Below are 21464 nucleotides of genomic sequence, written 5' to 3' on the forward strand. Positions count from 1 at the left end.
AAAAAAAAAAAAAAAAAAAAAGTATTAGTTATTTAGATCTTGGGGATGAATAAAAATGTAAGTGTTGAGGCTTAATAGTGATGTGTTTGTGTGTCAAGTTGACAAGGGGTCAATTGCACTGGCCAGTTTTGTGTGTCAACTTGACACAGGCTGGAGTTATCACAGAGAAAGGAGCTTCAGTTGGGGAAGTGCCTCCATGAGTCCAGTTGTGGGACATTTTCTCAATTAGGGATCAAGGGGGGAGGTCCCCTTGTGGGTGGTGCCATCTCTGGGCTGGTAGTTTTGGGTTCTATAAGAGAGCAGGCTGAGCAAGCCAGTAATGAACATCCCTCCATGGCCTCTGCATCAGCTCCAGCTTCCTGACCTGCTTGAGTTCCAGTCCTGACTTCCTGTAGTGATGAACAGCAGTGTGGAAGTGTCAGCTGAATAAACCCTTTCCTCCCCAACTTGCCTCTTGGTCATGATGTCCGTGCAGGAATAGAAACCCTGACTAAGACATTAACTTTGTGTTTTAAATACTTTTTTAAAAAAATTTCCTTTCATAGCACTTGGAATTCAGTTGCATTCCTTGTATTGTCTTAATATAATTTTCAAGTTTATTTAATTACTTTGTGAAAGTGTGTTGGGGGTGTACACACACTGTGTATGTGGAGGTCAGAGGCCAGCTTCCAGAATTTGGTTCTTGCCTACCATGTGTGCTCATCAGGCTCCTTGGCAAGTGTTTTTATTGCTAAGCCACCTTTCCAGTTCCTCTTAGTGTCATTTCATCTGGATTTCCTTGGTGATTTTGAATATTTTCAATGAGCTGTTTTACATATGCTACATATTTGTGAAGTATCTACATAAATTTATTTTATATCAACCATATATAGGTTTTCTCTCTCCATGTTTATTGGTTATAGGAAGGCCTTTAAAATATAGTTTAGCCAAACTCTACAAGACTCATGAAACATGCATTGGGAATACTAATTACATCTGTAAGATTATTAGTTGCTTCTTTAAATGACATCTTTTTTTTAAATAGACGCTTAAAATTTTGATAAGTTTGAACTAGTTTTAATTTATATTGTGACTAGTGTTTTTTAAATTCTAAGACATTTTGTTCCAGCCCAAGATCACAAAGACTGTTGTTCATGTTTTTGTCTGAGAGTTTTCACCTTTAATTTTATGTTTAGGTTTATAATCCTTTCAAAACCCTTTTTATATATAATACAAGATAAGAGTTAAGGCTTATGTTTCTTTATACAAACACACAGTTGAGCCAGTACTATTTATATTTATTGTGAAGATTACTCTTCTTCTAGATACGTTTTGTCAAAAACCAATATGCCTGTTCTAGTTTTATCCTGTTGTGATAAAACACTGACCAAAAACTACGTCAGATGGAAAAATAGCTCATTTGGCTTATAATTGCACATCCAACAATCATTGAGGGAAGTCGGGACAGGAACCCAAAGCAAGAACTTGAAGCAGAAACACTGGAAGGGTGCTGCTTGCTGTCTTTCACTCTGGGTCCTTCACTCATAGGCTCATGCTTGGCTAACATTTCTATATATCTCAGGATTACCCAGTCCACAGCCTCGCCCTCCTATAAGCAACCAAGGCAATTTCCCATTCTGGTGGTTTGAATGGGAATGTTCCCTATATTGTTGGCTGTTTTACTAATGGTCACTGTGTTTGGGTAGTGTGGTAGTTTGAGTGAGAGTGGCTCCCATAGCACATATATTTGAATATTTGGCTTATAGTTATTGGATATTGGATTGTTTAGGAAGGATTAGGAGGTTCTCTCTCTCTCTCTCTCTCTCTCTCTCTCTCTCTCTCTCTCTCTCTCTCTCTCTCTCCTGCCTTTCTGCAGATACTGCTCCAGCACCATGTCTGCTTGCCTGCTGCCATGATTCCTGCCATGATGATCATGGAATAACCCTCTGAAAACGTAAGCAAGGTCCCTGTTAAAACTTCATTTTATAGGTTACATTGACTATGCTGTCTCTTCAGAGCAGTAGAGCAACAGCTAAGAAAGGTGGATTTGGGAGGTGTAGTCTTGCTAGAAGTATACTGGGGGGGGGGCAGATTTTGAGATTTCAAAGCCACAGGTTGTTTTGCAGCTGCTTCTCTTCTTTGCCTTATGGTCTGAAGATGGGAGCCCTCAGTATCCTGATCCAGTCTCCATAGCTTAGCGACCTGTTGACACTATGTGTTCTTATCCCAATGGCACTTAAAGTACAAGTAAACGATTTCTTCCTTAACTTGCCATGGTCCTGGTGTTTTATTATAGTAACAGAAAAGCAACTAGTATTCCCACAAACATGTCCAAAGGCTAATCTGATGTAGATAATTTCTTCATTTGATGCTCCCCAGATGATTCCAGGTTGGGTCAAGCTGACAAGAAAATCAACAGGATAGCGCCTTATGTGTGTAGATAAATTTCTAGTCCCTGTACTCTGTTTACAAGTGCGTTTATATATTCTTATACCTAAGCCACACTGCCAGGGTTGTTGTATTTTACTGTGAGTCTTGAGATTATGTAGTGGAAATATTCCAACATTTTTTTAGTAGTGTTTTGTTCTGGTTTTGGTCTTGTGTATTTATGCGCATATGTGCATGTGTGTGTGTGTGTGTGCGCGCACGCACACACACACACACACAAATTAGAAAGAATCTGACAATTTCTATTTTAAACAGCAATTAAAATTCTGATTAAGACTGATTTGAATCTATAGAAAATGGTGGGAATTTCGCATTTAAGCAATATAAATATTTTTTATATTTTGCCGATCCAAAAGCATGACTTATTATTTGGTTTAGATGCGCAAAAGTTATTGACTCAGTTACTCTTCTGTTGCTGTGATATACATCATGTCTGAAAAGAACTTGAGGAGGAAAGAATTTACATGCTGTTCATATTCCAGTCACAATCCATCACTGAGAAAAGCCAACGCAGGAACTCAAAGTTGTAACCTGGCGGCAGTAACTGAAGCAGGAACCATGGAGCAATGCTGCTTACTGGTTTTCTCCCCATGACCCCTCTACCATTTAAGAGGTGGCACTGTCCACAATAGAATGAACCCCAATACAACACGCATTAATTAAGAAAATGGCCAGAATTACCTACAGGTCAATCTGATAGAGGCATTTTCTCAACAAAGGCACTCAGATAACTCTAGCTTGCACCATGTTGACAAACATATAACCATTACGTTTGGCCCCTTGTCACTATTAAACCATAACATTTGATCTTTTGCTTATTCCCCAAATTCCATGTTAATATTAGAACATGAAGCACAGTATAACTTTAAATGTTACAGTCCTTTAAAAATCCGAACACTTAAAAGGTTTAGTCTCTTTAAAATATCCAATATCTCATTAGAAGTCCAAAGACTTTTAACCATGGTGTCCTATAAAATTAAAAAAAAAAAAAAAAAGAAAAGAAAAGAAAAGAAAAGAAAAGAAAAAGAAAAACCTAAAATACTTTCTTATTCTAAAAGAGAAGAACTAGGCTCCAGTCACAATCAAATTTTTAAAAAATGCAAAACAAAGCCCTTAACAGTATTAATAACTCAGTACCCAGTGTCTTGGACTCACTCATGATCTTTTGGGTTCCAGTTGACTTGAGCAATTGAACCGAGCACTTCTCTGCCTCTGCCACCTGCAACACACACAGCTTGTCTTATAGGCTCAGGTCAGCTCTACTCCACACCCACTTTGTTACCAATGAGTATCTTATGGTCCCAGTGTCTCTATTAGGCTGGGGTCTCTACTGTAATTAAGGATGTCCTTTACCACGAGCCTCTCCTGGCCGCTCCTTACAGAATCTAATCCAGCAATGTGTTGGAAAGCTTCAGCTTCTTCCCATGACCCCTTCAGTCCTTGGTGTTCACTGCAATGGAGGCTGCATCTTCACCAAGAGCCCCTCCTCAGCCTCAGCTGCTCTCCGGGAGCCCTTCAATAATAAAGCTTTTATTTTGCTAACCTTGGCTACATGGTGAATTCTAGTTCAGCTACACAGTAAACTCTGTCCTTTCAAAGACAATCTAGAAGTACTCTACTGCCTTTAGGGTAAAGTTTTAAAGTCCAGATGTTCATTTGGTGGACTCTGGCTTTGCCTACATTTTGAGGCCCCAACATTGTCACTCTGTCTTCCCACAGCCTTAAATCCTTTGTGCTGAGGATCCCACATTTTGCCATTACATTTACATAAACCATTCCTCCTTTTGTTTTTCTAGTCAACTTTGTCTCATTCCTTAAGACTCAGTTTCAGTGTCATTTCTTCCTGGGAAAGCTTAACTCCAGGAAAATTTCTTTTGCAAACATTTGCAAACGTGTGTGTGTGTGTGTGTGTGTGTGTGTGTGTGTGTGTGTGTCACTACATGACTTTGCAAAGCTGGCCCCATTTGCAATCTTGTGTTCAATATCTTATTTTCCCAGTGAAAGTGTGGTTTCTATGAGAATTCAAACTTTATTAATAATATATTCACCAGGCTATTTATTTTCCTTTCAGAAATATGCCTTTACATATCTGTGTAGCAGATATAATAACTGTTCTCAGACTACATGTTTGTAAACACTAATCATAATGCCTTTGTTCTGGCCTAGCATGGTTCCAATGAACATGTATTGCACTCTCTGAATTAGTGCTAAGTCCCTTTAGCTGTCTCTGTATGGAACTTTAAGCACTTAATCACTTGGGAGTGAAAAAGACATAATTTAACCAAAGTATTAGTGCCTTCTCCAGAGAGGTCTGGGGCTCAAGCAAATTGAACCTTAATCTCATTAACATGACAAGGTCTTGGCAGTGGTAAATGGGGAGTCTCTTCCAATGTTTGATCCCACCGATTTGGCTTGAGTTATGCCCTCATGCTTACATAAACCAAAAATATACATATTTCTTAATGTAAAAGAAGGCAAATACAGCATTATTATTTATTAGAAATTTTCTTTATTTACATTTCAAATGTTATCCCCTTTCCTGTTTTCCCCTCCTAAAACCCATTATCCCATCCTCCCTACTCCTTGCTTACCAACCCACCCAATCCCACTTCCTGTCCCTGGCATCCCCCAACACTGGGGCATAGAACCTTCATAGGACCAAGGGCCTCTCCTCCCATTGATGACTGACAAGGCCATTCTTTGCTGCATATGTAGCTAGAACCATGAGTCTCACCATGTGTTTTCTTTGGTTGGTGGTTTAGTCCCTGGGAGCTCTGGGGGGTACTGGCTAGTTCATATTGTTGTTCCTCCTATGGGGCTGCAAACCCCTTTAGCTCCTTGGGTCTTTTCTCTAGTTCCTCCACTGGTGACACAGTGCTCAGTCCAATGGTTAGCTGAGAGCATCCACCTCTGTATTTGTCAGGCACTGGTAGAGTCCCTCAGGAGACAGCTATATCAGGCTCTTGTCAGCAAAATCTTGTTGGCATCTGCAATAGTGTCTGGGTTTGGTGGTTGTTTATGGGATGGATCCCCAGGTGGGGGCAGTCTCTGGCTGGCCTTTCCTTCAGTCTCTGCTCCATACTTTGTCTCTATAACTCATTCCATGAATACTTTGTTCCCCCTTCTATGAAGGATCCACACTTTGGTCTTCCTTCTTCTTGACCTTCATGTGGTCTGTAAATTGTATCTTGGGTATTCCCCATTTCTGGGCTAATACCCACTTATCAGTGAGTGCATACCAACCTCACTCAGGATGATATTTTCTAATTCCATCTATTTGCCTTAGAATTTCATAAATTCATTGTTTTTAATAGCTGGGTAGTACTCCACTGTGTAAAGGACCACATTTTCTGTATCCATTCCTCTGTTGAAAGACATCTGGGTTCTTTTCAGCTTCTTGCTATTATAAATAAGGCTGCTATGAACATAGTGGAGCATGTGTCCTTATTATATGTTGTAGCACCTTCTGGGTATATGCTCAGGAGTAGTATTGCTGGGTCCTCAGGTAATACTATGTCCAATTATCTGAGGAAAATGCCAAAATGATTTCCAGATTGGTTGTACCAGCTTACAATTCCTCTAGCAATGGAAGAGTGTTCCTCTTTCATCACATCCTTGCCACCATCTGCTGTCACCTGAGTTTTTCATCTTAGATATTCTGGCTGGTGTGAGGAAGAATTTCAGGGTTGTTTTGATTTGCATTTCCCTGATGACTAAGTATATTGAATATTTCTTTAGGTGATTCTTAGCCATTCAATATTCCTCAGTTCAGAATTCCTTGTTTATCTCTCTCTGTAACCTATTTTAATAGGGTTATTTTATTCTCTGGAGTCTAACTTCTTGAGTTCTTTGTATATATTGGATATTAGCCCTCTATGAGTGACCTGGCCCATGGGTCAGTCAATGGAGTCTGCAAGAGAGAGAGAGTGGGGACATAGGAGCAAGAGACATGAAGAATCGAGACAACACAGGCTATTGGTTCAAGTCTCAAGTCTCATTGGAAGGCAGCTATGGGTATATATGCACTTGCTGGAGAGTGCAGCAGGAGTAACTTAACCACAGGTCCAGGATGTATAAGAGAAAAACAAGATGCTATCAGAGTGTGTTCATCTGTGGTGGGCTTCTTGCAAAAACATCATACTAGGAAAACATGTCTCTCTTCAGGGTGGAAAAGTACCACCTGTAAGTAAATAGCCAGAGATGGCCACAGAGATGGTAGCCACTTTCTGCTAAGAGTCTGCTCCCAACATATCAGATGTAGCTTAGTAAAGATCTTTTCCCAATCTGTTGGTTGCCATTTTGTCCTATTGAGTGTCCTTTGCCTTACAGAAGCTTTGCATTTCTATGAGGTTCCATTTGTCAATTCTTGATCTTAGAGCATAAGCTATTGGTGTTCTGTTCAGGAAAATTTCCCCTGTGCCCACATCCTTGAGGCTTTTCTCCACTTTCTTTTTTTATTAGTTTCAGTGTATCTGGTTTTATGTGGAGGTCCTTGATCCACTTGGACTTGAACTTTGTACTAGGAGAGAAGAATGGATTGATTTGCATTCTTTTACATGCTAACTGCCCGTTGAGCCAGCACCATTTGTTGAAAATGCTGTCTTTTTCCCACTGGATGGTTTTAGCTCCTTTGTCAAAGATCAAGTGACCATAGGTGTGTGGGTTCATTTCTGGGTCTTCAATTCTATTCCATTGATCTTCCTGNTGTAGTACAGCTTGAGGTAAGGGATGGTAATTCCCCCAGAAGTTCTGTTTTTTGTTGAAAATAGTTTTCTCTATCCTGGGTTTTTTGTTATTCCAAATGAATTTGCAAATTGCTCTTTCTAACTCTATGAAGAATTGAGTTGGAATTTTGATGTAGATTGCATTGAATCTGTAGATTGCTTTCAGCAAGATAGCCATTTTTACTGTGTTAATCCTGCCANTCCATGAACATGGGAGATCTTTCCATCTTCTGAGATCTTTGATTTCTTTCTTCAGAGACTTGAAGTTCTTGTCATATAGATCTTTCACTTGCTTAGTTAGAGTCACAGCAAGGTATCAAGGTATTTTATATTATTTGTGACTATTGTGAAGGGTGTTGTTTCCCTATTTTTTTTCTCAGCTTGTTTATCCTTTGAGTAGAGGATGGCCACTGATTTGTTTGAGTTAATTTTATTTCCAGCTATTTGCTGAAGTTGTTTATCAGGTTTAGGAGTTCTCTGGTGGAATTTTGGGGGTCACTTAAGTACATTATCATATCATTTGCAAATAGTGATATTTTGACTTCTTCCTTTCCAATTTGTATCCCTTTGACCTCCTTTTGTTGTCTAACTGCTCTTTCTAGGACTGCAAGTACTATATTGAATAGGTGGGGAGAGAGTGGGCAGCCTTGTCTAGTCTCTGATTTTAGTGGGATTGCTTCAAGTTTCTCTCCACTTAATTTGATAATGGCTACTGGTTTGCTGTATATTGCCTTTACTATGTTTAAGAATGGGCCTTGAATTCCTGATCTTTCCAAGATCATGAAGGGGTGTTGGATTTTGTCAAATGTTTTCTCAACATCTAATGAGATGCTCATGTGTTTTTTTTCTTTGAGTTTGTTTATATCGGGGGTTATGTTAATAGATTTCTGTATATTGAACCATCCTTGCATCCCTGGGATGAAGCCTACTTGATAATAATGGATGATTGCTTTGATGTGTTCTTGGATTCAGTTTTTGAGAATTTTATTATTTTTCCATCGATATTCATAAGGGATACTGGTCTGAAGTCCTCTTTCTTTGTTGAGTCTTTGTGTTGTTTAGGTATCAGAGTAGTCATGGCTTCATAGAACAAGTTGGGAAGAGTCATTTCTGCTTCTATTTTGTGGAATAGTATGAGGAGTATTGGTATTAGGTCTTCTTTTAAGGTCTGATAGAACGCTGCACTAAACCCATCTGGGTCTGGGCTTTTTTTGGTTGGGAGATTATCAATGACTGTTTCTGTTTCCTTAAGAGATATGGGACTGTTTAGATTGTTTATCTGATCCTGATTTAACTTCGGTACCTGGTATCTGTATAGAAAATTATCCATTTCATCCAGATTTTCCAGTTTTGTTGAGTATAAGCTTTTGTAGTAGGATCTGATGATTTTTTTTGAATTTCCTCGATTTCTGTTGTGTGGTTATCTTCTTTTGCTTTGTTGACAGAAGATTACTTTCTTGCTTTTATTCGGGTGTAGTTTCCCTCCTTGTGTTGGCATTTTTCATCTATTACCCTTTGTAGGGCTGGATTTGTGGAAAGATATTGTGTAAATTTGGTTTTGTCATGGAATATCTTGGTTTCTCCATCTATGGTAATTGAGAGTTTTGCTGGGTATAGTACTCTGGGTTTGCATTTGCATTCTCTTAGGGTCTGTATGAGATCTTCCCAGGATCTTCTGGCTTTCATAGCTTCTGGTGAGAAGTCTGGTGTAATTCTGATAGGTCTGCCTTTATATGTTACTTGAACTTTTCCCTTACTGCTTTTAATATTCTTTCTTTGTTTAGTGTATTTGGTGTTTTGGTTATTATGTGACAGGAGGAATTTCTTTTCTGGTTCAAGCTATTTGGAATTCTGTAGGCTTCTTGTATGCTCATGGGCATCTCTTTCTTTAGGTTAGGGAAGTTTTCTATAATTTTGTGGAAGATATTTACTGGACCTTTAAGTTGGGAATCTTCACTCTCTTCTATACCTATTATCCTTAGGTTTGATTTTCTCATTGTGTCCTGGATTTCCTGGATGTTTTAGATTAGGATCTTTTTGCATTTTGCATTTTCTTTGACTGTTGTGTCAATGTTTTCTATGGTATCTTCTGCATTTGAGATTCTCTCTTCCATATCTTGTATTCTGTTAGTGATGCTTGCATCTACGACTTCTGGTCTCTTTCCTAAGTTTTCTATCTTCAAAATTTTCTCCCTTTGTGATTTCTTTATTGTTTCTATTTCCATTTTTAGATCCTGGATGGTTTTGTTCAGTACCTTTACCTGTTTGGTTGTGTTTTCCTGTAATCGTGTTTCCTCTATAAAGTCTTCTACCTGTTTTCCTGTGTTCTTTAAGGGAGTTATTTATGTCCTCCTTAAATTCCTTTATCATCATCATGAGATGTGATTTTAAATCAGAGTCCTGCTTTTCTGGTGTGTTGGGGTAACCAGGGTTCACTTAGGTGGGAGAACCGTGTTCTGATGCTGCCACCCTCTTGATTTCTATTGCTTATGTTCTTACGCTTGCCTTTTGCCATCTGGTTATTTCTGGTGTTAGCTGGTCTTGCTGTCTCTGAATTTGGCTTGTCCCTCCTGCAAGCCTGTGTGTCAGTACTTCTGGGAGACCAGTTCTCTCAGGGAGGAATTCGAGTATGGAGAGGTTTGGTACAGGGTCAGCTCTGGGGTACAGACAGAGACCAGAAGGATCCTGTCCCCAGCTATTCCTTGGTTACTGTGTCCTGATGGTTCTGTGAGGACCCCTCTTGTGACAGGAATTTGAAGAGAAGTGGTAGTCTTACCTGTGCTTGCAGGTGTATAGGCACTCCCAAAAGACCTGCTCAATCTTGGTGGTATTTGTTCATATAGCTCTGTGGCACAGAATCAACTCTTGGTGCAGACAGAGACTGGAAGACTCCTGTCCCAGGCAGCCCCTCAATTCCTGTGTCCTGAGGGTTCCAGGCATGTTCCTCTGAGTATCAGTGGCGTCCCAGGCCTGTCCACACTCCTGGGAAGCCCGCTCCCTCCTGGCACTTCAAATACAACATTATTATAGAAAGATTTTTATGGTAAATAGGTTAAGGGCACAACTTGAAACTGAAAAGGCCACTTCAATTTCATTTGTGCATTAACCAACTCTTTAACTGAGCAGGTCTTCCCATATTATTAAGCCCTGCTTATTGCATGAACTGCATTAGAACAATTTTTGGGACTACCAACATTGACCAATCAGTGAACTGTGATTTAAAGGAGATAATCTGTGGTGGTATAACATTAAAATATAAGGCCTCCTAGAGAGAAGGAAATTGTGAGTATTGAGAAATGGCTCTTAAACATTCTGGGGTCCATTCTGCAATATAGCATAGCCATGCGAAGAACAACACCAGCTTTAGTCCACACAGTGACATTTTCATATGTAAGATGCTGAGTGATCATTTATTGATGGTTCAAGTCATCTCCAGAGAAAATCCCCACGTTACTGCTTCAGACTTTGTTTATTTTGACAGTTTTCTCCTCAATTGAACACGTATCTTTTTCCAATGTGTGCTTATTAAAGCATTTCAAAGAAAAAGTGAAAGAAACTCCAATAACTAGCTGTAGAAACAAAAAGTAAACAGAAAGTCAATTACTGATGGCACTGCCCTTGCAGAAGACCTAGGTCTATTTCCGGCACCTACATGGTGGCTCACAACCATTCATAACTTCAATCCTAGGGAATCTGCTGCCCTCTTCTGATTTCCAAGGGTACCTGTCATGTGCATGGTGCACAAACATACATGCAGGCAAAACATACCTGAAAACAAAATAAATAAAACAAAAAAAAAGGTTTAAAAAGATAATTCATGTATTCTTGCTACCACTATGTATCAAAGAAGTGAGCAGTGAAGACAGTAACAAAATTTACTCATTTCCTTATTAGTACTGCATATTATCAAAATTGGCGTTACCAAGTTGATGATTAGAAGAAATAATAAATTCTGGAGACACTAAGGGATCATTAAATAAAATACAACTTTGACTGGAGAGATCTTAACTCAGTAATTAAGAGCATCAGTTGCTCAATTTCAGAAGACATGGGTTCAATTTTCACCATTTACATGCTAGCTCACAACTTTCTCTAACTCCAGTTCCAGGAGCTCCAACAACCTCTCTGGCCTCTTCTGGTAATGTGTGCACATGGTTCTCAGGCACACATGCAGGCAAAATACCTATTCACAGCAAAGATTTTAAAATTTCTCTTAAAAAATAAGTTAGTATATATTATTTTTTTACTCAAAAAAGATATGTAGGTCATAACACTATAACAAAAATGGAGGTCTTTTCCAAACATTTCACTTTAACTAGAAGCTGATTCCAAAGGTCATGTCTAAACATTGTTTGAAGACTTGCTGTGTTGTATGTGCTCACTATTTTGATATTATCTTGGAGAGTTCATAATTTCTGTTAATAAACTACCTCTGAGATGATTTTTTACTGAATTAATATCCCACTTGTCTCATCTGAGCTTTAAGTTATATTTGAGTTACATGTGAGGGACTACTTTTCAGGATTTGGGAGTCAAAAGCATTATAATGTCTAGAACTAAATATTTTGATCCCTTCACAATTATCCCTACAATAGTTTTAAAGGGAAAAATGGCCCCAACACAAAATGCAATGATTTGGGGAACAATACTCAAAGTCAGTGAAGTATTACAGAGAGAGACTAAGGTGATTTTGAGAAAAGAATGCTTACCACAAAGGCCCATGTTTGTACAACATGATGTGAGGCTGCCCATCAAAGAAACCTGAACATGTTACTGATGATGTTGGGTGCTGAGGTTGATTTTTAACCTGTTCACAAGGCTGCCATATATATATATATATATATATATATATATATATATATATATATATATATATATATTTGATATTTTTTCATAACCTACAGTCAGAATGCCTGAGAGAAGGAACAGTGCACTGCATATTCTTGCAATGTAGAATTCTACTCCTTGTTGAAATGCTGAATGGCTTCAGAACATAGCTCTCACTGGGAGACTTGAAATCACACCAGTTTTGGATTTTTCTAACTCAGGCTCCTTGCCACTAGGAGATAAACTTGTGGTAGGTACCTCATGAGGAGCCCAAGAAATGCTATTCTAGGTGTGGTCAGTGAATGACTTGCAGACAGAAAAATGTTCTTGTAGGTTTAGTGGAATGAAAGCCATGAAAATGCTTTCCTTTCCGGGGTGGAGTTCTGTAGACCATTAGACTGAGCATGTGGCAGGATGAAGGCTCCCTGGGACTCTGTTGTCTGGTTTTTTTTTTTTTTTTTTTTTTTTTTTTTTTTTTTTTTTTTTTTTTTTTTTACAGTGAGTAGGAGAAAACTTACTTGGTATTTCTACAGAAAAACCACCAAAGTGAATCATCCTCTAGGGGGCAACAAAGTGTGACTCAGGCTCCGAACTGCGGGGGAACCAGGGAGGGATTGACCCTGAAGTCTGGAACAATCTGAAACTCAAGAAAACAGTAGGCAAGCTTCCATTGTATTATTGTCCTCAAGAATATCTAATGTTCTGTAGTAATGATAAGTGACGCTGAGGTGGACAGATGGAACTAGAGCACTTGAATGGAATCCAAGCCTCAAGTCTGGGCAAAGCTCAAGGAATAAGCAGTAAGGCCAACCGTACCTAAACCCTTTATAGTGGAATTTTCTTCCTTCTCCAAGGCCTTATGTTAAATACAATCCCATACTGAACTCCAGCAGCATCGTTTAGTGTTCAAATCCTTGTATTTGCCATACCAGGTATGGGTGGATAATCTCTGTGAGTGTCCAATGAGTCCCTCAAACTTTAGGACTTTGAACTATGCAAACTTTTCTGGGCTTTGAGCTGTAGAACGATAGTCTAGTGTTCACTGCTGCCCCCCGCCTTTGCAATTTTTCTTTGCCTCCTTGCTGCAGAAATAAGAATCTTGGGTGGGTGGGATGCTGATGTCTTGCATTCCTGGTTTTGTAGGAGAAAATGATACAGGCATAGTGCATTTTCCACAGACCTGATATGACGCACCTGTCTGACTCAGATGAAAAAGGAAACAAAAGAAGAAGAAAATAGAAAGAGGTGAGTATTGATGTAGGTTGTACAAAGACATATGACATATTCCTAGTAAACGTGTAAAAAGATCTAGTGGAGATAAAGGATGGCAGAAGGAATAGTATTAATTTTCAAAAACCCATACTCTTTCTTACCTCTGTTTCTTTCTAAGAAGAAAAGTCCTTACTGGCTGGATTTTCCATGTAGGCTTTGAACGATGGGATAATAAGTTCTGTAAAACCCAGGGTATAGGATGAGAATGAATTTGACACGGGGCTATATTCAAGAAGGAAAGTTTCTGTGAGTAGCTAGAGTGACTGCTAAGGGATAGCTTTTTAAAATGATGCACATATATGTGTCTGTGTGTATGTATGTCCATGTGAGCAGGCTCCTGCAGAGTCTAGAAGGGTGCAACAGATCCCTAGAAGCTGTAGTTACAGGCTGCTGTGATCTACAGAATGTGAGTGGTAGGAATTGAACCCAGGCCTTCTATGTGCTCTTAGTTACACCCCATCTCTAAATCCCACAAAGGGTGGGTCTTAGCACGAAGACAGGCAGGCCTGGAAGCAAGACGATGAGATATAAAGTGGGAGTGGAAGGGTCATTTGCGAGGACTGTGTTAGCTATTATAAAGAGATGAAGAATAACAAAAGTATGCAAAAATAATCCTGTCATGTGGCTTGTATTCACAGTACACTATGTGACTTTGGGCATTTTCCCCTATCAGAGCCTGCCAAGGGTCCAGTGATTTTACTAGTTGAGAATAGTCCACTTAGAGACAAGGACCCACTTACATTTAAGTTATAATTCCACAGTACATTGATCTATAATATAGTTATCTACTTGCCTTATTTACTTTGTTTAGCTTTCTTTTCACTTTAAATTTGATAATACCCTGTCTCCAGGAGCAATAAACCTAAAAAGAACATTAGAAATGTATTTTAAGTCAACAAAAAACACCCCTTAAGCTTTAACTTAGTAGGAATAGTTTTTCTGCCAAGCACGGTAATTGTTACTTGTGGAATTTCCTTAGAATGGCCAAGGCTTTGAGTCAATAGCTATAGTGCTGGAATGAACGTCTGGGTGGAGGCACCAGTCTGTTGGAAAACCGATGATAGTTCAACTCCATATGTTGCAAGAGATTTCTTGATAGATCCACTCGGCGGATCCAAAAAAATACAGGGTGTGTTTGGTTCAAAGTGAATACAGAATTCCCTTCATATTTGATGTCTGCGTTCTTTTTCTTTTAACCATTTTTATCTAGCTTCATTTTTCCTCTTTTAATCACAGTGACAACACTTATCAAATTACAATTTTAGTATTTATGTACAAGAATCACACTCAGATCATGTTAAGAAGTTTGTAAGGGAATCAACTTGTCCTGGAAACAACCCTAATGTTATGAGGGATGGGAGTGAATTTAGAGACTAGATGGCTATAGAACCAGGGCTTATCTAAGCAACACAGCAGGCACAGTGCTGAGTCACAGTACCAAGATCTGGGCTCCAAAACTCCTCTTTTATGGAATTTGAGTTGCAATGGACTTTCCTTGCCATGCTTTCAAAGATGTCACTGAGTGTATAGACACATAGTATATGGACACAAACCAATCAGTCACCAGGGGTGTATTCTAAACGCAAGAGCTAACTTAGATGTATTTGTACTATTTTTCCATTAATCTATTTATTCACTTTACATCCTGATCACAGCCCCCCCCCTTTTCCTTCCAGTCCCTCCTCACAAAGCCCTCCCCACATGCCTTCCAGCCTTTCATCTCCGAGAAGGGCGAGGTTCCTCCTGGGTACCAGCCTACCCTGATAACTCAAGTCACAGCAGAACTGGGTACATTCTCTTCCACTGAGGCCAGACAAGGCAGCCCAGCTAGGGGTACAGGATTCACAGGCAGGGAACAGAATCAAAGTAAGCTTTCACTCTAGTTCTGGGGCGGCAGCGGCGGGGGGGGGGGAACCAACATAAAGATCAAGCTACACATCTGCTGCATATGTATGGGGTAGAGGGGACTAGGTCCAGGCCCTGTATGTTCTTTGGTTGGTGGTTCAGTCACAGAGCTCCCAAGGGTTCAGGCTAGTTGACTCTGTTGGTCTTCTTGTGGAGTCTCTATCTCCTCCAAGTTCCTCAATCCTTCCCCTAGCTCTGTCTAATGCTTGGCTGTGGGTCTCTGCATCTGTTTCACTCAGCTGCTAGATGCAGTCTCTTGGAGGACAGTTATGGAGGCTTCCATCTGCAAGCATAATGGAGTATTATTATTAGTGTCAGGGATTGGTTCCTGCCCATGTAATGGGTCTCAAGTTGGGCCAGTTATTGGTTGGCTACTCCCTCAGTCTCTGCTTTATTTTTTTCCCCTGCACTTCTTATAGGCAGGACAAATTTTGAGTTGAAGGTTTTGTTGGTGGGTTGGTATCCTTACCCCTCCACTGAGAGTCCTGCCTGGCTACAGGAGATGACCTCTTCAGGCTCCATATTCCTCACTGCTAGTAGCCTCAGCTAGAGTCACCCTCAGATTCTCTGGAGTCTCCCCCATCCAAGGTCTCTGGCATGTCCTAGAGATCCCCACCCATCTTTACCCCACCCCACTTCCCACTCCACTCCCTATTTCCATTCATTCTCTAGGCTCTCCTTTCATCTGATCCCCTACTTCCACTCCCTGTCCCCTCTCCCACCTAGTTCCCTCCCTCTATCCAACTCCAATGACAACTTTATTTCCCATTCTGGGTGAAGTTTAAGCATCTTCCCTCGGGCCCTCCTTCTTATTTAGCTTCTTTGGGTCTATGAATTGTAGTGTGAGTATCCTGTACTTTTTGGCTAGTATCCACTTATAAGTGAGTACATATCATGCATGTCCTTTTGGATCTGGATTACTTCACTCAGATGATATTTTCGAGTTCCATCCATTTGCCTGGAAATTTCATGATGTCCTTGTTTTTAGTAGCTGAGTAGTATTACATTATGGAAATGAACCACAATTTCTTTATTCTTCAGTTGAGGGGCGTCTGGGTTGTTACCAGTTTCTGGCTATTACAAATAAAGCTGCTATGAACATAGTGGAGCAAGTGTATGTGTGGTATGGTGGAACATCTTTATCTGTGAGTGTGTGCGCACGTGCATGTGCATGCCTTTCCTCATCTTTCACTGAGTTTTTATCAGCTGTCATAGGAGGTTGTACAGATCTCATGTCTATACTTAAATTGGTCCATTTGCATATAGGTCATGTGCCCCTGAAATCTTCTCTATTTTCTTCCTTCCCATATTAAGGCACTTTAGTCTTATTATTTTTTGGAGAGTAATTGTCTCAAACCAGAATGACTTCTTTTTCAGTCAATATAAATAAAAATATTCAGGCAAACACAACAAAATTTAAAACATTAGTCTAACAGATTTTTTTCATCTATAGCATTTAAAATCAGGCCTCAATTTTGTAAGCAGGCAGTTTCCAGAAACCACATTTATTACAAATTCAAGAATAAGTGAGATCATTTTTTCAACCTTATTTGAATTTTGTCTTGAGATTTTAGGGTGGATGTGGCAACCATGAGAATGTTCCTGAACCACAGGCAAGAAAGGGAATCTATTCCTCTTGGACTCAGCCTGACACTAGAATTCAAGAACTGGGCACTGTAATCATGTCAAGGGCACATGACTCGCAAATGAAGTAGGGCAGAAGTTGCCCTCTAGGTTCTGCTGACTTTGCTGATACACAGGAGGAGCTGGGGTTTCCACTATAGGAGTGGTCTTGGGAGGTATTTGATAGTTCAGTGCATCTAAAATATAGAGCATAGCCAGTTGTAGATTGACTCGGGAGCTCAGGGGTGTGTCTTCCAGGTCTTGGGCTGAAGTTAAACACATAGAGCAAGGCAACAGTCCCCCAGAACAGCTTTCAGATTCCACCCTCCCCCAACTGTGGTCAAAGTAGCAACTTCCTCCATGGGCCAACATTACAGAATCTCTCTGTAATTATTCTGGGGTATAAGCTAGACTCTAGTCCTCCATGGCTTTTAGTGTCTCTTATAAAAATCTTATTCTTTGATTTAAATCATTTTGTGTTTAAAATACTTTATTTTTCTGTTATCTGTAATTGAATCCAGACTGACGGTAAAGTTTTGGGAAAATTTGAGGATCTATGTCCCACTAAACAATGGCTGATAGTAATCATTGCCAGCTGGTGGGGAAGTACTTAAGGCATTACCAGCATTTACCTGCAATGGAATGCCCATGGAAAATACAGATGGGGTGAAAAGTGCCATGTCACAGTTTGAGGACATGGTGAGCCCACTGAACAAAAATTCAGACTGTGATCCTCTGCCTTTCTGAGTCACGGTGTAGGTTGGATGTTGGCAGAAGCAGTCTTTTCCATGCTTTGTGACGAGACTCACCTCTCTTTAGTCAGGGATCTTTGCTTATATAGTGCTGATTTCTCTTGGGTTTACCCTATACAGCACTCTTCCAAACTGGTAAGTAAAAATCTTTTACCAGATGCCAGAGCTACAGCTGGAAAGAAAATCATTTACCCTTTAAAACCCTGGGAGGTTTTCTAAAAAAAAAAAAAAAAAGTAAAGATGTTCTAAAGTAAAAGAAATTTCCTGTGTGGATCTGCAGATTACAGATGTTACCACATGCCTCAATGTGGAACAATGTGGAAGCATCTTATATCCTAGAATGGAATGGCTCCTCTGTGTGTGTGTGTGTGTGTGTATGTGTGTGTGTGTATGTGTGTGTGTGTGTGTGTCTGTCTGTCTATCTGTCTGTCCATCTCTGTCTCTGTGTCTCTGTCTCTGTCTGTCTGTCTGTCTGTCTGTCTGTCTCTCTCTCTCTCTCTCTCTCTCTCTCTCTCTCTCTCTCTCTGTGTGTGTGTGTGTGTGTGTGTCTGTCTGTCCATCTCTGTGTGTGTGTGTCTGTCTGTCTCTCTGTGTATATGTAGTATGTATCTATCTGTTGATTTATTTCAGTCATGCTGAGATTAAACCCCAGGCCTTATAGCTGCTAGGCAAATGCTCTAGCACTGAACCACATCAAAGTCAATTTAGCCTTGAAGATGATATTTATGAGATGAATACAAATCAGCTCTCTGTATGCATTTGTTACTTTTCTATTGCTCAGATGAAACACTGTGACCAATACAACTTCTAGCATAACGAGTTCATTTTGACTTAGGGTTCCAGAGAGAGGAGTCCATCATGGCAGAGAGCAAAGCAGCAGCCAGCAGGCATAGAGACCAGAGCAGGAAGCTGGGAGCTCACATCCTCAAGGGTGAACAGAAAGCCCAGAGAATGAACTGGAAGTGGTGTGAGATTTTTAAACCAGCAGTTCTCAACCTATGGGTCGCAACCTATTTGAGGGTCAAATAATCCTTTCACGAAGTCGTGTATCAGACAGCCTGCATATCACATATTTACATTATGATCCATAACAGCAGCAAAATTACAGTTACAAAGTAGCAATGAAAATAACTTTATGGCTGGGGCTCACCACAACATGAGGAGCTGTATTGAGGATGGCAGCATTAGGGAGGTTGAGAACCACTATCTATAACTCTCAAAGCCTGCCTCCAGTGACATACTTTCTCCAGCAAGGTCACACTCCCTAAAATTCCCCAAATAACACCACAAACTGAGCACCAAACTTTATTCAAATCACCACACGGTGAGCTGATATATCAATAGGAAATGAACTCTTATCTTAACCAGTGACCTGCTTACATATGGGTCTGGATTGGAAGACGTTCAGCATGGCTTAGCGCTGTCATGATGTAGAAGGCAGGCACTATGAACTCAAGCTTTCTGTGCCACTTGACATAGGATGCAAAACTGAGTGCTCAAATTATGCCTGCATGTGAGAAACCAGTATGACTCAAGAATTTGGAAGACAGTAGTTTCCCCCCCCACCCAAATCTCTTACTGTGGTTGCCAGAAGAAAAAGGAATATCAAGTGACAAAACAACAACAACAACAACAACAACAACAACAACAACAACCCCTGTCTATCATTTAGGCAACTATCGTCTAAATCACTGCTCCTTAAAAATCTCTAAATCAACCTTCTTAATGCTATGGCCCTTTAATACAGTTCCTCATGTTGTGGTGACCCCCCAGCCATAAAGTTATTGTTGTTGCTACTTAATTTTGCTACTGTTATGAATTGTAATGTGAAAATCTGATATGCAGGATAGCTGATATGTGACCCCTGTGAAAATATTGTTCAACCCCAAAAAAGGCCGTGACCCACAGGTTGAGAACCACTGAGGAAGCATTCCAACCATCATGATGAGTGCAGAAACTCACCACAAGCTATTGCCATCAATTAAGATTTAACTAACAGCAGATGATTCCTTCAGGATATTGTCCTGCCTCAGTTAGGGGTTCTATTGCTGTGACAAATGCAATGACCAATAGCAGCTCAGGAGGAAAGGGATTATTTCTTGATACAACCCCCAGCTCTCACTCCATCCCTGGTGGAAGTCAGGGCAGGAACTCAAGGAAGAGACTACTGATAGGAACTGAAGCAGAAGCCATGGAGGAGCAGAGCTTCCTGGCTTGCTCCTCAAGGCTTGCTCAGTCTGCTTTCTTAGACATCTCTTGACCACCTGCCCAGGGGTGGTGCCACTCATAATGGATTGGGTCCTTCTACATCAATCATTAATCAAGAAAATGCCCCCACAGGATTTCCCACAGTCCAATTGGATGGGGACATTTTCTCAATTGATGTTCCTTCTTTGAAAATGACTCTAGCTTGTGTCAAGTTGTCAAAAACCACCTAACCAATGAACTAGCTACAACAAAACTAACCAATGCAAATCCTCATTACAAACAGGAGTGGCGAATTAGTCTATCTAGTGTTGTAGACAGAAGTGTGGAGTGGCAAAGGTTATTCATTAAAAATACATTATGCACATAGCATAAAATTGAAAAGGTACAATAAAAGAATATATAGTACAAGAGATTTTCTTTTCCCACTGTCCATCAGACTCAGATACTAGGCAACCTTGGAAGGCTGTTACCGATATCTTGTATATTATTCTATATATGTATATACAAAACACACAAGCACATATAATTATCCTAAAAATAATTAGGACTTCGATTCCTAATATCTCTTTTCTATTAATATATCTATCTCCTAATCTTGACACTCATTACATATTAATGAAAGTCAAGAACTTTTGCAGTTTTTCCTAACTCCTATAGTGTCCATTAACTATATTAAGCCCCATCTATAAAGCAAGCCCTATTTACATAGCCCCAAGTTCTTTCCAATGTTTTGTAGGCAACACCTCAGTGTATGTCCTTATTCCTATAGCTTTGGCCTCTTGCGCACAGATGCAAGATAAAATCCTAGAAATAGCATTTTAATAAAAAGATATGTATATTTGAAACTTGCTATCTACTATCAAACTACCTTCGAAAAGGTAATTTCTGGCTCCTGTTCACATTCACCACTCTTGTTTTTTGCGTGTTCCTTGTCTAAGAGTGTTCACAGATATTTTGATCTTTATCAGTCTTATAAAGAGGACTCTATTGTGGGCATCTTTTCACACACACACACACACACACACACACACACACACACACACACACACTCCTAGGTGTTCAACGCCTCGCCTCCTGAACTGTTCATTCCTTTCTATTTGATGTAAGTGAGCAAGGGTTTTATTGCGTGGATTGGGCTTTTTCTATTTGTTTTTGTATGGTACTTTAGTTCTGGGAAGAAATTACATTTCATTTCTCTGTTTTTAGTGAGCAACTTTATCTTTTAAACAATCTTTTACTTCGTTTATAGGCTTTAGAAAGCCAGTGCTATTTTGAAAGTAGAAAACTTTCTTCCATAATTTCTTTTCAGCATGTTTATGGTTTTTTTTTTTCTGCATAAAAAATCTGCCAGGGTTTTCAATATGAAGAGAAAGTTGAGACTTTCTGCCTCTTCCAGATTATAAAACAGCTTTAAGGACTGTATTCTCTAGTAACCTCTTTGACACTGTGATAAAATTCCATGAGCAAAAGTGACTTAGAGGAAAAGGGGTTTATTTTGACTTAAGATCTAAAGTCTACCTGATGGGGAAGGTTAATTAACAAGGTCAGCAGTAATGGGAGTCAAAGTAACAGAAGGTCAGTGACTGATTTTCTGATATCATCAGCAGAATGGCTGGTCACATTTTTTTATCCACACATAGGAAGGGGAGGGAGAGGGAGGGAGGGAGGGAGGGAGGGAGAGAGGGAGAGAGAGAGAGAGAGAGAGAGAGAGAGAGAGAGAGAGAGA

The sequence above is a fragment of the Mus pahari genome, chromosome 15 (genome assembly GCF_900095145.1).
Source record: "Mus pahari chromosome 15, PAHARI_EIJ_v1.1, whole genome shotgun sequence".
NCBI classification, from domain to species: domain Eukaryota; kingdom Metazoa; phylum Chordata; class Mammalia; order Rodentia; family Muridae; genus Mus; species Mus pahari.